General features: G+C 37.0%; 1 protein-coding gene and 1 long non-coding RNA gene across 28 annotated transcripts in view; one reads left to right on the forward strand and one right to left on the reverse strand.

The window, feature by feature from the left end:
• The window catches only part of LOC144291774 (uncharacterized), a 322,394-nt gene that overhangs the window by 80,853 nt on the left and 223,638 nt on the right, over positions 1 to 17,903 (reverse strand). The gene's annotated exons all lie outside the window — the stretch shown is intronic.
• The window catches only part of LOC144291775 (uncharacterized), an 83,110-nt gene continuing 73,824 nt past the window's right edge, over positions 8,618 to 17,903 (forward strand). The window contains exon 1 of the long non-coding RNA XR_013359268.1: positions 8,618 to 8,698. This is a non-coding gene — a long non-coding RNA (uncharacterized LOC144291775). The remainder of the gene's footprint in view (positions 8,699 to 17,903) is intronic.

Raw genomic sequence — 17,903 nt, forward strand, 5'->3', positions numbered from 1 at the left:
GCCTGACAGCAAAAACAGTGAAAGACCCTAGAGTGTCACTTGGCCTTTTTTGTTTATTCTTAAAGAAAAATCAACAGATTCAAACTGTTTAACTGTGTCAAAGACTACAATTGTGTAATTCAGAGTTTCCTAGACTTCCTTGATTTATAGAGCCCTGAGTGTCTCAGTAATTATTCCATGGTGCTCCCAAGGCCAAAAGCAATACCTGATTATTCTGTTTATGAAGTAGTGAGATCCAAACAACCTAATAATTTATGTCTTAACAACTTAGCAACCTTCTGGGAAAAAAAATACACACAAATTAAAAGAATTTCTTCTTCATTTTTAAATAACTATAGTCACATATAAAGTGGATTTGTGCTTCTGTAACTTAAGCCTTGGAATTAGATTGGATGCTGCCACTCTCTTTTCCTATTCCATATTGATTTTCATTCATGATTCATTTTTATCACATCAGTAAAAACCCAGTTTCATAAAGATATGACCTCATTGAAAGAAATGTAGTACAATGTAGTGTTGAAATATGAACTACCTCAGGCTAGAAGTTCACACCATATCTGACAGATGCTACATTTTGCTGTGTTTTCTTTGTAAATTTAAAATCTGGTGGATGTAATTCCAAAGAAACTGTCGATACACAACCAATCAGAATTTTGTTTTTGAAGAGCCCTGTGTATATCTCGGCTTTAGATATCCTTTAGTCTATTTTCCATGGACTTGTTTTTCATTTCAGGGATGAATAACCACTTGAGCCTCATTTGTTGCTGTTGTTGTTTTGGTTCTTAAAAATGCAGCTTCAATTTATTTCTTAATTCTCCAAATGTCTCTGTATCAAACATTATTGATTTACAATATATTTAAAGGCACAAGGGAAGCAGTCAAAAGATTCATATGTGTGGAACCACTCATGCCTAGTAAATATGTTCTGTACAGATGTTTTTATAGTTTCCTAAAATGGAATACTATGTACTTACCCTTCAAGTTCTCTATTACCAGACCCTTTACCCAAACACCTCTTATTAACACCTTTTTCTAAAAAAAAAAAGATTGATTGATTGATTGATTCATTGATTTATGGGAGACACAGAGAGGCAGAGACATGGGCAGAGGGAGAAGCAGGCTCCCTGCAGGGACTCCAGTGCAGGATTCAATCCCAGATCCCTGAGCTGAAGGCAGACACTCAACCCATTAGCCACCCAGGCATCACCTCATTAACACCTTTTTAACATAACCATACTTATATACAGCAAAGTAGTATCCAGAAAACATATAATTAGAAGAGCAAATATGAAAAGGCAAGAAGCTTCAGAAAAATTGAAAGAACAGAGGTAAAAGAAATGGAGAAAAACCATTCTTTACTGATTATTACATCATAAATTGCAAGGATCCAAGGCCATTATAATAAAAAGCAATACATGAAAGTTTTGTTCATGACTAAAAAGTTGAGACTAGATATATATGTGTATACATATATGCATATATGTATATGCATTTTCTCAGGGAATTCAAATTTTAAGTCCAACAAGAGGAGATCTGAAGCTATTCAATAGTTAATATATTGTACATAATTACATTAGGCAAGAAATACATTATTATTCTCATATTGCATTGAGGTTAGGCATATGAAAGATAATTCCATCAGTAAGTTGTAACAAATCCACTAGAATAAGTCTGTGAGTACTCAGGGGATTAATCTTTTAACTAACAGGTAATCTCATAGCCTAGTCAATGTTTGGAACTGCTGTTAATCACATTGCAAACTAATATTTTCATACAGATTTATCTGTGATTTTAAGCGTGAACATGCAGCCATGCTCCATGCATGGTCACTGAAGAATTCTAAAAAGTATCATTCCTGTTCTTTTATCTTTAACAGAATAAGGGATAGTCCCTCTTAATAGCTCCATACTATATCTTCCCTTGGATATAACAATAGGACAAGCCAATGAGGATAATCACTTGGAGGGAAATGGAGAAAATATTTGGCAGTTTAAAGAGTTGTCATTAGTAGAGATAGAAAGAGCAAGAGAAAATATGTAAAGGGTTTCAAGTCCTCTTGTTTGACTACTTGATGAAAAAGATAAGAAATATTTACAGCCTTCATGGAGGCTGTAGGGTGTTGCCCAACCCTAAAGAGCTCCATTCACACATGGTTGCAAAAGAGGGTTGCTATTCTCAATGTTTTCTATTTATTCCATCTATAGTTGTGTAACGCTCCAGCCCTGATGGTCTTTATAGTTTGATAGTTTGGAGTAATTGCCTCTAATTTTAGTATTTTGGAAGATAAATTATACTATTTTATATTTTAAATAAAGAATATTTTACACTGAGTGCAATGCCTATCAAAAGACAACAGCATTTTTCACAGAACTAGAATAACCCTAAAATTTGTATGGAACTGCAAAAGACTCCACATAGCCAAAGCAACCTTGAAAGAAGAAAAAGAAAGATAGAGGTATCACAATCCCAGATTTTAAGTTATGATTCAAAGCTGTAGTAATCAAAACAGTGTGGTACTGGTGCAAAAACAGCCACATAGATCAATGGAACAGAATAGAAAACCCAGAAATGGGGATGCCTGGGAGGTTCAGTGGTTGAGCATCTGCCTTTGGCTCAGGGTGTGATCCCGGGGTCCTGGGATCGAGTCCCACATTGGGCTCCCCACAGGGAGCATGCTTCTCCCTCTGCCTCTGTCTCTCTCTCTGTCATGAATGAATAAATAAAATATTTTTTTAAAAAGAAAGAAAACCCAGAAATGTACTCAAAACTGTATAGTCAAGTAATATTCAACAAAGTAGCAAAGAATATCCAATGGATAAAAGACAGTCTCTTCAACAAATGGTGCTGGGAAAACTGGACAGCAACATGCAAAAGAATGAAACTAGACCACCTTCTTGTACCATACACAAAAATAAATTCAAAATGGATCAAGGACCTGAATATGAGACCTGAAAGCATAATCCAGCATGAGAGTTTCAGTAAATGAACCTTAAATGCAAATTGCTTAACAATGCCTTTAGCCTATACTTTATTTCCTAGACACTTATTATTTCTACTCTAGAGGCTGTTGAAATTGTTAAAAGTAGAAAAATAGTGATGCCTTTAAAAATGAAAACTAGGTAATTAGGGATGGCCCTCAACATACCCCCCAGGTAATCACAGGACTCTTAAAGCAAGGATAATTGGTGAAATAGGCTTTAAGTCTTTATGTTTGTTGAGCTACTTGGTAGTCTCTAAAGATTTAAACAGTGTAGGTAAAAGAAGTACTATCGGCCCAAATTTTATTCTCATGTATTTCCCACTCAACTCTACACTAACAAACAAACAAGCAAAAAAACAAAAAAAAAACTGATAAATTTCTAAGAGGCTACATGCATAGCATAACCTTTGATAACTTATATATAGTCAATGCTCAGTAGTAAGACATATCCTGTGTATGATGCATATGACAACCATTTTCTTTCCCAGAAGAATACCATTTAATGGAAGACAAAGATTTCTCCATAAATATAATACCAACTCTGAACTCACAGGTGTTAAAGGGAAGAATAAAAGTGCCATCAGAAATACAAATCAAAACCACAATGAGATACCACCTCATACCAGTGAGAATGGGGAAAATTAACAAGGCAGGAAACCACAAATGTTGGAGAGGACGCGGAGAAAAGGGAACCCTCTTACACTGTTGGTGGGAATGTGAACTGGTGCAGCCACTCTGGAAAACTGTGTGGAGGTTCCTCAAACAGTTAAAAATATACCTGCCCTACGACCCAGCAATTGCACTGTTGGGGATTTACCCCAAAGATACAAATGCAATGAAACGCCGGGACACCTGCACCCCGATGTTTATAGCAGCAATGGCCACGATAGCCAAACTGTGGAAGGAGCCTCGGTGTCCAACGAAAGATGAATGGATAAAGAAGATGTGGTTTATGTATACAATGGAATATTACTCAGCAATTAGAAATGACAAATACCCACCATTTGCTTCAACGTGGATGGAACTGGAGGGTATTATGCTGAGTGAAGTAAGTCAGTCGGAGAAGGACAAACATTATATGGTCTCATTCATTTGGGGAATATAAATAATAGTGAAAGGGAATGTAAGGGAAGGGAGGAGAAATGTGTGGGAAATATCCAAGAGGGAGACAAAACATAAAGACTGCTAACTCTGGGAAACGAACTAGGGGTGGTGGAAGGGGAGGAGGGCGGGGGGTGGGAGTGAATGGGTGACGGGCACTGGGGGTTATTCTGTATGTTAGTAAATTGAACACCAATAAAAATAAATTAAAAAAAAAAAAGTGCCATTAGACCAAGGTTTGGTGCTAGTTGATTGTGAAGTAAGAAAAGGAAGGAAAATATAAAGAGATTTTTCATGAAATTACATATATGAATATTGAATACTAAATAGTTGAAAGGACTCAATTAGGGGCACTTGGGTTGCTAAGTAGGTTGAGCCTCTGACTCTTGATTTTGGCTCAGGTCATAATTTTGGCTCAGGTCATAATCTTAGGGTTGTGAGATCAAGCCCCATGTAGGACTCTGTGGTGGGCATGGAGCCTGCATAAGATTCTCTCTCTTCCCGCTCCTCATCTTCCCCACCTCCCCCGGGCAAAAAAAAAAAAGAATGTTTACACTGAAGCTAGAACACCAAATAAACAGAAGCTTGAAGAAAAAAAAGTCCTATAAATTTACTTTTTACCTGAAAACTATATTGTCCTGATTTATTCTTTAAATAGATTGACTTTAAGTATAAGATCTTAAATTTGTCAGCTTTTCATCTGCAGTGTATCTTACAAATATTATGACACCCCACTAGCAATTTGTCTTATCCTAAGATTTAGAAAAAAAAAAAATAGAAATAACTTTTAAATACTAAATAGTAATCCACCAATCCATTAGCTTCCTAGATCTCTCTTAAAAGGAAATCATATTAATTTATAGAAACACTAAATGTACACATGACTTAATATTTGGTGCATTTTCTTCGCTTACATTATAAACCACTACCAATTCACTTAATCCTTCTTCCAAACTTGAGTACATTTATAATTAAAGTCTAAAAATTTAATAATTAAATCTAATTATAAATTGAAAAACAGGTCAACATTCGTCACTTCTAAAGATACAAAATATTCCCCAAATGAATGAGAACATATAATGTTTGTCCTTCTCCGACTGACTTACTTCACTCAGCATAATACCCTCCAGTTCCATCCACGTTGAAGCAAATGGTGGGTATTTGGAAAGGGAAAATAAGGGAAGGTAGAAGAAATGTGTGGGAAATATCAGAAAGGGAGACAGAACGTAAGACTGCTAACTCTGGGAAACGAACTAGGGGTGGTAGAAGGGGAGGAGGGCGGGGGGTGGGAGTGAATGGGTGACGGGCACTGGGTGTTATTCTGTATGTTAGTAAATTGAACACCAATAAAAAAAATAAATAAATAAAAAAATAAAGATACAAAATATCCATAAATCTGTTGAGAACAAACCTTTCAGTTTAAGAAGAATGGCAAATTTGTGCCTCTTTTCAAACAAGCTTAAGTAAGACTTTGATTGCAAATAATTCATAGAAATCCTACCAGGGATATGCAGAGTGCAGATACATGGTGGTGGATTTATTTGAATTCAATTGAAATACAGAATTGATTTTCCTTCCCGGCCGTTTTCTGAAATGTACATTATGGCTTTGTTTAGTTAAACCAGTTATGACACTTGAGCTTCTGAAATGCTAATACACCTGTACCCAGGCTCCAAGTGTGTTGATTTTGCTTCTTTGGTGGAACAAATTTCAATCCCTTTCAGGCAGAAAACTAAGATGAGCAGATATTTGCGTAATGTATATGTTAATTAAAGCACACCGTTCCCTAAGGGTTGGGAAGCAAAGAATATTTTATTGTGAGTATTTTAAGGAAGATATTCACTCATATAAAATTCAAGACCAATAAAGCAGGATAGTATATTGCTAGATGCTGTAAAGTATAATATATTAAAAAAACAAGAAGAAATCATGCTTTTCAAAATAAATGTGGATGTTTAAATGTAACAACAATGTGGCTCCCATCAAAGCTTGTGTTGTACTGATGGTCACTGTAAAAGAAGACTTCAACATGGAGCAAGGAAGCCTAGCCGAGAAAGTCTCCTTTAAAATAGGGTCAGGAGGCCATCAGGGATGAACTAAGAACTTTTTTGCCAGCTACAAGCCTTCAGCCTGAACTAAATTTCTTCCTCACTCTGACACCTGGATTGTTTGCATTCTTCACTTCTAAAGGAGTTAATGCCATTCTACAAATTCAATGCCTTATTTGCATATTAACCCAGGAAGTCCAGTTAACCTAGTTTCAATCCCTGTTTTGTCTAGAGGAACATAAATGAGAACTGTCCTCATGTCTTTTCACCTTTATACCTCTTCCCTTTCTATGTCATCTTCAGTACAGAGTTCAGCTTTCTTCTTGAATCTGTCTCCCAAATTTTAATTCTAATTGCTTAAATAAATACCTGTTTGCTTAAATTTTTAATGAATTCTTTCTTGGTTGACATTTTTTGGCATAGTTGGCGGGATTCAAAAGAATGAATACTGGATCTTGGTTGCTTGTATGGACATGTGGATTGTCCTTAGGAGACCGTTGTTCTCTATGCCTCTCCAACGGGTGAGGCTCAGAGTTCTGGCTGTGAGTTCTCTTCAGTCTGAACTTCCTACCTTTTTTACTCAAGGTATAGGCCAGACTTTATTTGAGCAAAGTAACTAGTTCTGTCCTCACTCTTTCAGAGTAGGGGAGGATTTGGATTACAAGATATTTATTGATGGGTGTTCAATTTATTTTCAAGTGGCCACATTTTCATTCAACTTAAATCCTTTCTAATCACAGGGAAAGATTTCCTCTACAACAGCCCTAAATGATCAACCTTCTTTGGGAAACCCTGCTGGATTTATGTTTAAAAAATATGGTCCTGGGACACCTGGGTGGCACAGTGGTTGAGCATCTGCCTTTGGCCCAGGTTGTGATACAGGGGTCCTGGGATGGAGTCCCATATCGGATTCCCTGCAGGGAGCCTGCTTATCCCTCTGCCTGTGTCTCTGCCTCTCTCTCTGTGTCTCTCATGAATAAATAAATAAAAATCTTTTAAAAATAAAAAAATAAAGAATATGGTCCTTTATGTTATAAATTTTTGCCCTATTAGACTCATTACCCAGGATAATTTAAAACTTCATTGTCTAAGATGGGATACTTTTGAAATCCTCAAATTATTTAGTACAGGCACAATTGGAAAGAGAAAAATTATAGAAATCAAAGCAAATGAATCCAGAGTTTATTTTAATTGGCATCTGGAGGCCTCCAAAAGAAATATCAAAACGTTGTTTCCCTTCAAGGACTTAACTCAAAATATTCAAAAGCTAATTGAAATCTTTTGAGAGGCTTTCAAAATTGGTATGTGGGCCGAACCCTCACAAGCACCTCCTCCTCCTCCTTTTGCCCCACCCACCATTCTGAGTTAGGGATACATAGGGCTAGGCACGGAAAGATAAGGGAAAGGCCCAGAATAAGGTTCCCACAAATTCTGAGCTCCCATAAAACCCAAGGACACTGAGAGGCCCCAAAGGCAGACTTCCATAAATCCCAAGGACACTGAAATGCAACAAAAACAGAGATAAGGAAATAAATCTGGCCACCTGGCTCCAAAATTCTAGAGAGTATCTTCCTTTAATGGCTGTCAAATAATCAAAGAGATTCAATAATCTTATGTCATTCACTCAAGATGGCACAAGAAATCTCAAGTCCATCAACTCCCTAGTCAGGTTTTCAACAAAAGGCCAGCCAAGAAAGTCCTCAGTGGCAACCCTGTTGGGACCCTCCTCACTTTTGAGAGCTTTCTCTGTATCCTCACTTAATAAACTTCTATCGCTTTATTCACTCTCCTTTGTCCACAAGATTCATTCTTCAACTCTATGAGACTAAAAACCAAGCTCTCTTGCATCAATTCCTTCCCCTAAGCATCTCAACACTTTCCTCCTGTTGTCTCCCCATGCTATTTCTATCCATTCCTATCTACCTTCTCCTCTAGAGCCTTAGCAAAGCAGCACATAAAATTCATTTTTGCTTCTAGATTGCAAATTTTCTTTAAAGTTTCTAAAGCAGGCCTGAAGGAGTTCAGACCAAGTTTACCCCGAAATATGCCACCTTGGCACATGGACAATTTTGTGCTGAAGGCAAGGGAGATCCTGCAGGCTGAAAAGAAATACCTATTGCCTTCCTGTTTGTCTCATTTTGTCTTCCTGCCTGGGTCATAGAGGTTGTAGTAATGAAAAATAGAAGAAAGGCAGGCAGGGACAAGGGGTCCCACCCTAAGAGGAAACCACCTTTAAAAGGAGTTTTACACCACCTTGAAGGGAGTTCTCCACCCTTTTCCACATGAACAACATGATAGGTAGATGCGCACATGGACAAAAACCTGATTGGGTGACAGGTGCATGGAGGGTTAATCAGACTAAAACACCCTGCCAACATCCTCATAAAAAACCCTAGACTTAGGAACTCTGGGGGCAAGCCTCTCAGGTCCCCTCCCTGTTTGGGAACTTTGTACTATTGCTCAATAAACTTTCCTTTGCTGTTTACATTCTTTTTCTGGTCTACCACTTCATTCTCCAAGTGGCAAGACAAAGAACCGTGGGCACCAAAGGAAAAGAAATCCTGAAACAGTGAGTTCTTTTGGTTATCTTTGGGAGTAACTCAATCTCAGGAAGACAGTATCCTCTAGGACTTATTTGGGAACCCATCTTAAACCAAAGAGATGGGTCTTTAAATACTGCCAGAAATATTTACTGTTTGCCCTGGCTGAAAACTAAAAAGAATTTTTTAAATAAGATTTTATTTATTTATTCATGAGAGACAGAGAAAGAGAGGCAGAGACACAGGCAGAGGGAGAAACAGGCTCCATGCAGAGAGCCCGACATGGGACTCGATCCCAGGTCCCCAGGATCACGGCCTGGGCTGAAGGCAGCGCTAAACTGCTGAGCCACTCAGGCTGCCCCTAAAAAGAATTTTTAAAGTTGCTCTCCAGTCAAAAGTCAGCCAGATTGGAAGCTGGTATTCAAAGCCTGATGGGAATCTTTTTTTTTTTTTTTTTAAGACCTCCTTTAAGTTAAAATTAGAACTATGTACCCAGAAGGAAAGAAGCAAATTGAAGGTATGGTAGTTAGATAAGTGGATCAACCTATGATGTCATTTAAGTTACAACCCAATTCTTAGAGAAATTGAAAGCAACTGTCCTTATCTTACAAATCTTTACAAAACTAGAAACATAGCTCTAGAGGCAATTCATTCAGTTCATCTATTCCTTTACCAACTCCAAACTTACCCTGTTTATCTCAAAAGACTTGTAAATTATTGGCCTTAGGAAAACAAAGTCCTTCTCCCAGGAACTTAAATTTCTTTCTCTGTCCCTTAAAGTCATTCATCCTATCATATCTTTAAAATATAAACACAGCCAACAATCACTGGAGACTGAAGGGGGAATAAAAAGAAAAGGGAAAGAGCTTTTTTGAAAACATAAACTGTTAAAAGGTCACTCGTGTCCAAACTCTAGCACAGCCTCCTTAAGATTAATTCCGGCAACAAATAAAAATCTTAAAAAATATTCTCCACAAATATTAGTAACTATAATGTCTTTACATTAGTCTGTGTATCTTTATTGTGTGTGTGTATATATACACACACATAAATATTGCAAATGTGAGATTTTTATACTCCTGGATGGCATTGTTAAAATTAATAGGTGAAGAGCTTTATTTAGTTGGTTTAAAGGCAAGTGCTGGGATCCCTGGGTGGCTCAGCGGTTTAGCACCTGCCTTTGGCCCAGGGCGCAATCCTGGGGTCCTGGGATCGAGTCCCACGTTGGGCTCCCGGCATGGAGCCTGCTTCTCCCTCCTCCTGTATCTCTGCCTCTCTGTCTGTCTATCATGAATAAATAAATAATAAATTAAAAAAAAAAAGCGAGTGCTTGTAAAAATTGGGCAGTCTGAAACTCTCAGGAAGAGAGAAACCAACCCAAATATTTTTAAGTTCATATGATCTGGATAAATATTTAATATAAGAACTAGTTTAAATTTGTTGATTTGATTGAAACAGGCATGTTTTTAGAGTTATTAACATTGAATATAATGTGGATAAACTTGTATTCTACCTCAATTTACTAGTTAAATTAAATGTTTTATCTTTTGTGATTTGTTAGCAAAAATAACGTGAAGATGATGGTTAGCGGTTTAATGTCTTGCAAAATTTTGATGACTAATCTAAACACGGTTATAAAGAACAAATAACTTAGGTTTTAAATAGTCTCCTAAATCCTTTTGGTAACTTAAAACCTTAGAGTTTTGCTAAGTTAAATTAGATAATGGAATTTCAGTAATTGTCTGGATCATTTTTTAAACAGGACAAATGACTATAACAGTAATTACTAAACATAAGTTTATCTACTTTTGGTTTCTTATTACAGAGAAACCAAAACACGCTTGGAAATACTAATCCTTCAATGGAAAATTTTAAAAAGGCATATGATTCTAGAAATTATAATTAAAACCGCAGGCCCAAAATATTGTCATTTTCACCAAGTTCCCAAACTGGGACTTAGCACTCACCAATGTGGGAAGCACAGGCAGAAGAAAGCTGATTAATTTTCCTTACTACTACAGCCCATTGACAAGTCCTTGAAACAGGCAGAGGGACATTCTTCTAGGGACTCAACTGCTTCCATGTTAATACTTTGCTAAGAGCAAAAGACAATCTTAGCCCAACCCCCAAGACCCTGTAAGTCTACTTTAATATATAAAAATTCCTTAAAAATTTCCCTTAATCTCTAAGTCCCCCCAAGACACGTGTTGGCAATCATCCCACAAGCAAATGACCCACCGATATATATCTGAAGGGTCTCATGACTAAGGTTTTATTAGACGGTAATTAATGACCTTTTCCCAACAATAGCTACTCCCTCAAGGTCCTGGGAGCCTTGCTTTCAAATTCCTTAGAGACTTATGCTGTCCCTAAACCCTAACAACTTCCAAGTATATAATGGGCCACTCCTCATGACCTCAGGGCTGCTCTTTCTGCTTACAGGTCCTGTCCTCATGCTTTAATTTTGATCAGCACCAATGAAGTAATGGGTCACATGTGTGCTCTCCACACCCCCCCCCCCCAAAGGAAGATGAAGTAATCTGCCTGAGAAGACCTCCTGTCCTTTCCTCTAAAGGAAAGTGATCTAGCCTGAAACAATCCTTTCTTTTCTTCTGCTCATAACTTCCTTGCCCCACCCTCCTTCCTATAAAAACTTTCCTTTGTATAAAAACCTTTTGTACAACTCTTTAGAGCACATCTCTACTTGCTAGGTGAGGTGATGCCTGATTCATGAATCATTTAATAAAGCCAATTAGATCTCCAAACTTGGTTTGTTTTTTGAGAGATTTAGTGGGAGTAGAGGTGATGTAGTTTTTTGAATACAGGTGAGGCTGGGTGGGGTCCATTGCTGAAGGCCAAGAAAGAATTCTTGAGACGTCTTTGGTACAAAAAAGGTGGTTTTATTGAAGCACAGGGATAGGATCCATGGGAAGAGCTGCTGCTGCCTGCTGCTGCCTGCTGCTCCCTGCTGTCCCAAGACTGTGAGGAGCAACTGAGTATACACTTTGAGGTTGGGGGTAATTAAAGATAAGGGAAATTCCAATATGATTTGCATGTTCTAAAGAAGACTCACAGGAGGCCTTGCTATTGTCAAACTAAGGTTGTTTTTCCCTTGAGCAAGGCATTAACATTAAGAAAGTTAGGAGCTTCCTGGAGGCAGGTTATACTCTGACTCCTTCAAGTATTTGTCAATGGGCTACAGGCTATAGGGACATTTAATTTTAGGTATATTTCCTTTTGCCTTTGTTTCCCACATCAGTGGGATCCAAAGTGAACTTCCAGAAGCATCCAGAAACAACAAAAAACACGGGTATGGTATCTGCGAACCCTTTGAGTTCACTCTTTCTTGCCATTTCAGAGGGCTGAAAGTAAATTCATCTCACTCTGAGCTCTGCTCTATTTCCTGTTTGAATTCCTGATCTAATTAGCTTTCCTTTCCTTTACTAAGTCAGCTCAAGCTAGAAGACGATTATACCAATTATACTGAGCCCAGTAGAGATGTCATATTTTTGCTTAGATGCAAGCCCCTAGATAATTCCTAGGTGGAAAACGTCAGTAAGGTTTCACAGGAACTGGTGGTGGTGCTCACAGGGCCTTTTTATAGTCAGGATGCAGTACTTCTAATATATTGACACGAATATTTGTCTTGTTTTATGTAAATAAAGGTTATTTCTAGTGAGCCTCTAGGAGCCCAAAAAGCAGCAAAAACTGATGGGCACAGGTAGAGCATTTAAAGAATATTACAGTGCTTGCCACCTCAAAAAGACTCCCATTATAGGAAAAGTTGGTCATGGAACAGGTTACATTGATCATCTGCCAACTTCAAGTAAACTCCTGTGCAATAAGCTACACTATATTACATGCACACTCTCCTAACCCAGCAACATCCCTTTACAGTACTAGTTTGGCTCCAAGAAACCCAAAGTCTTAGCTATTGAGATATTCAAATTCTAAAGAGTCAAGCATGCTACACACTTGCTTACCGTATCTAAGAATTATAGTTCCAGAAGGTCCAGATATCTAGCAAGATGAAATTTAAAAAAAAAAATCTTAAAATTACAGTGGCCATTATGGGGAATGTTCCAATTAGACAAGATTGTTCATTTAAGAAGTGCACTTAAAAGTAAGTGTTCCCAAATTAAACAAAATGGGATATCTATTTTAACTGGTATACAGAAACCTCCAAAAGTTTTCAAAATTCCAAAGTAGTCTCATTAAAAGATTCATTACAGGGACGCCTGGGTGGCTCAGTAGTTGAGTGTCTGCCTTACGCTCAGGACGTGATCCGGGGTCCGGGATTGAGTCCCACATTGGGCTCCTTGCAGGGAGCCTACTTATTCCTCTGCCTATGTCTCTGCCCCCTTCTCCCTGTGTCTCTCATAAATAAACAAATAAAATCTTAAAAAAAAAAAAAGATTCATTACAAAGGTTAATACACACACACACACACACACACACACACACACACACACACACACGAGTACCTAAGACAAAAGACTGTAAGACTGAGGTGACTCTTCCTCTTCTACCCCCCCTTTTTACCCAGGATTCAGCTAATTTTCTGTCTCACCTGCCTTCCCACTGTGAAGAGACAATCACCTTTGAAAACAAAATCACCTAAAGTTATAAGGGATCCTCCTCAGGTGTTTCACTCCTTGGTCAAAGACTAGGGCCATAGTAAAAGATTTAAACCCAGAGAGAATCCTAGAAAGTTTTCTTGTTTTTGTTTCTTTAGTAGATTACTTTCTGAGCACAGTTGAGAGGGGAAATAAAAATTTGTGTCATTCTTTCCTTTCCAAATCCAGATCCATTGGTTATTAATCTTTTTTCTCCTGGGAATAACTTTCTCCTTCTTGCTAGTTCTGTTTTACATCCTAAGAACGTGATTTGTCTTTCTGCCTGCCTGTGACATGCAGGCTGTCAATTCCTTATTTGGCTATCTTTTGAATAACCAATAAATTTATTGTAAAAATTCTATCCTTAAGGAGAACAAAAGTCCTTCTTCTAGAAAGTGCTTGCATTTTCCCCTTGTGCCTTTACAATGTAATTATACAATGTTCCCTTGGTCTTCTGCAGGAATTCTTTACCTAACCCACCTTTCTAAAATGCAAATGTCAGTGGGTAGTTCTTACCAAGTTAAAAAAAAAAAAAAAAAAAAGCCATTTAAAACTTATCAACGACAAAAATCTTAAGTGTATTCTCCACAAATATTAAAAGAAAGCTCTAACCAGTTAGACCAATAACTAACTTATTTTATCTACTGGAAAAACAGACTCAGATCCAGCTTTCCTAAGTAGTAAATTTTGTACCTATTTGATGGCAGTAGTTTTATTTTATTTTTATTTTATTTTATTTTATTTTTGATGGCAGTAGTTTTAAAACAGAAGCTATAAGGTCTGCATCTATCTGTATGTTGACATGTATTCATATTTGTGTTGTAAATGTGTTCAGACCTCCAGATGGTATACTAAAATTAATTTGTAAAATAACATTTAGTTGGTTTGAAGGTAAGTACTTATAAAGATTGGGCATTCTAAAACTCAGAAAGATGAAAACTAATGGAAGTGCTTTTAAAGTTCACATAATCTAAAAAATATATGTATTTGATAATAAAAGCTAGTTTGAGATTGATGGTATTGTTTCAGGATTTCTTTTCCTTCAATGCCCATGGTTCTTGGTCATGCCACTTTGAAGAATTAAACGGTGGATCAAAGAGTGTGGGCAGCAAAGGAAAGTTTATTGAGCAATAGTATAAAACTCTCAAAGAGGGAGGGACCTGAGATGCTTGCCCCCAGAGTCTCTAGGTCTAGGGGGTGTTATGAGAATGTTGGCAGGGCATTTTAATCTGATTAACCCTCCATGCTCCTGTCACCCAAACAGGTTTTTGTCCATGTGCTCATCTACCTATTATGTAGTTGTTCATGTGGAAAAGGGTGGAGGGCTCCTTTCAAGGTGGTGTTGAGTAATAGAAAGGTGTCTTTTTCTTCTTAAGCGTAGTTTCCTCTTAGGATGTGGCTGGGGTGGGGGCAGGGGGCTGAGGGAGGGTCTTGCCCCTGTCTGCCTCTCTTCCAATTATCCTCCATTAGTTGAATTAAAATAGACTTGTCATTTGGAGTTACCAATCTCAAATATAATACAAATAACCAACTTTTATTCTACTTAAGTTTCTTAAATTCATGTTGTATCTGTTGGAATTTGTCAGCAAAAGTGACTTAAAATGATGGTTGATTTTGTTTGTTTCATGAAGTTTTCATGGTAATTGTTAAGAATAAGTAATTGAATAAATTAAAAGGTTTGTAGATAAACTTTTAAATAATTCCAAAATATTTGGTAACCTAAAATTTTGCAGTTTTGCTAGGTTAAGTGATAAATGAGGTTGAATTCATTGGAAATCTAAAGTCTTTTCCGTGGGATCCCTGGGTGGTGCAGTGGTTTGGCGCCTGCCTTTGGCCCAGGGCACGATCCTGGAGACCCGGGATCGAATCCCACATCGGGCTCCCAGTGCATGGAATCTGCTTGTGTCTCTGCCTCTCTCTCTCTCTCTATGTGTGTGACTATCATAAATAAATAAAAATTAAAAAAAAATAAAGTCTTTTCCAAATAAGTTAAAATACTAAAATATTGATTATTAAACATAGGTTTATATGCTTGTGTCTGATCACAAAGAAACTAAAGATAGTTTGGTCTGTTAGTAAACATGTTTTACTGGCTGTACTACAAAAAAGCACATTCCTAATAAGTTTTAGATTTATTCATAAATTCGCAAATCAAAAAAATGCTGATATGGCAGGCCATTCACAGCTACCTACTACTTAATTTTTACTAGAAATTAAGGTTTCTAAGCATAAAGAATAATAATAAATATAATTAAAACTACTGGAAATACTGAAGTAAATAAATGTATATGCAAGAAAAGAGATGTGTTTTTGGTAAAAGAAAAAAAAAGATATGAAAAATGGAAATACATTTTTGTAGAGGGAAAAGTAAGTAGTTTTGTCCTAAAATGAGACTGGGTGGGTATAGAGAAAAAAAACTTAGCACAGGGATGCCTGGGTGGCTCAGTGGTTGAGTGTCTGCCTTTGGCTCAGGGCATGATCCCCAAGTCCTGGGATCAAGTCCTGCACTGGGTTCCTGCAGGGAGCCTGCCTCTCCCTCTGCCTGTGTCTCTGCCTCTCTCTCTCTCTCTCTGTCTGTCATGAATAAATAAGTAGAATCTTTAAAGAAAAAAAAAAAAGATGTGAATTAAAGATCTTTAGAAAAGAATTTTATGAGTAGTCAGAACATATATATATATATATGTAATATATGTGCGTGTGTCTTTTTAACCTGGAATACTCAGGCTTATTTAATATGCAAAATACATAGCAAATATTGTCAGATAAGTAATACTAAGTGTTCTTTAGATTATGTTTGTAAGATTGTGGTATATGTAGCTAAAGTCCAGTCGGTTTCTGCAAAAATGACACCTCATCAGATTTTTGCCATTCTAATATTCTTGTGACATGTCAATAGTTTGGTTCTGAAAACAAATTAATATATACAAATAATGGTTGTGAATTTAATACACAATCAGGGCTAGAAGAAGCCCACGATAGCCTTCCTGGCTCTCTGACAAACCCCACTTTTCAGTTTTTACATTCCTTCACTCACAATAGTACACTTAAAATGACTTATATTTATGAACAAACATTAGTGTAGAGACTTCTATAAAATTTTTAAACCTGAAACTTACCCTTATTAAACTGCCCTTATAAACTGTATGAGTTATCAATATGTCTTTACTATATGTATGTATTATGGATGGGCTACAGTCTTTCTTTACTACAAAGCTTGCGGTAAAACAAAACAAAACACAATTTTTTTTTTTTAAAGTTTCCCACCTGAGGTGAATTTTCCATTATTTCCAGTGATCAAAGCACCCATTTCACTGGACAAATCAAAGAAGCCTTAATAAAAACCCTACAAAATTCTTGAAACTCTGTCAGTATAGAACCTTTTATTGATCCATTATTGTCTTATACTGGTATAACCTGGTACTGTTAAGTCTCTAATGTTTTATCCTCAGGTCTGTCATCAACTGATTAAAAAAAAGCCTTCCTAAAGTCTAATTCAAAAAAGCCCATCCATCTCAATCTACAGCCTGGTAACTTGGTACTCTAAAACATCAAAAAAGACAGCCCTTGTACCATGAAAAGCAACCTTACCGTGTGCTCCTGACCACTGACACTGCTACAAAGCTAAAAGATGCTAGAGGCCTCTAAATCAAACTGACAAGAAGGAGAATTAACTAACATTAAGGTATGGGCTGCTTCCACTCAAGACACCAGATCAGGACTTCATATTTCAACTAAACATAAAATCCTTTCTCTTTCTTTTCTGTTCCTTTACTCTGGAATTGGCCTAAAAGGATGGCAACCTCATTAGTATCTCCCAGGCCACTGCTAAGGGAAGACAACCTCTTTTATTTCAGGTTAGAAAAAAAAAAAAAATCTAACTGGGCATCTAACTTTTCACAAGAAAAAAAATAAGACCTCTCATTGGTCACTTCCCTAAATTCACATTGCTGAGTTAAAAAGGAAACCTCATATGGCAGATCCCCATTTCCTTAGTTAGGGATAAATGTAAATGAGGTTATGATCAAAAACTTCTCTTTAATTCTTAAAATTACTGCCTAAAATCTTCTAAAAGCAATAGCAGCCTAACAAAAATCCTTAGTCTCTCTGTCCTAGGCTGTCCTTAATAATAGAATAGCTCTTGGTTATAGTTGAGCTGAGCAAGGAGGTGTTTGAGCTGTGTCCAACTACCTGCTGTGCCTGGATTAACCCTTCTGGGGAAGTTAAAACTCAATTACTTAGGAATAAGCCAATTGGCTTTTTAAAATGTAACTTCTTTCATGAGCTCTTTCTTTGACTTATTTGATTTTGATTTCTTTAAGTCTTGGAGACCAGCATTACAAAGTACAGTCCAAATATATTGGAGATTATCCTGCTTAGAGTAATCTTAAGCATCTCTTGGGTGCACTATATTCTCTCAAAAGTTTTAAATGCCTGTTTGAAGCTACTAACCACCAAGTTGACTACCAAATGATCTTCCTAAGACTGGGATATTTAAGGAATGAAGTAAATAACCAATTTAAACAATGTGTTGAGAAGCTGTGACCTATGACTACCACAGAGGCTAAAAAAAATATCCGGACCTATATACCAAAGGAGCTATAAAAACTGTGAACTGTAC

The sequence above is a fragment of the Canis aureus genome, chromosome 20, assembly GCF_053574225.1.
Source record: "Canis aureus isolate CA01 chromosome 20, VMU_Caureus_v.1.0, whole genome shotgun sequence".
In the NCBI taxonomy this organism is placed as follows: domain Eukaryota; kingdom Metazoa; phylum Chordata; class Mammalia; order Carnivora; family Canidae; genus Canis; species Canis aureus.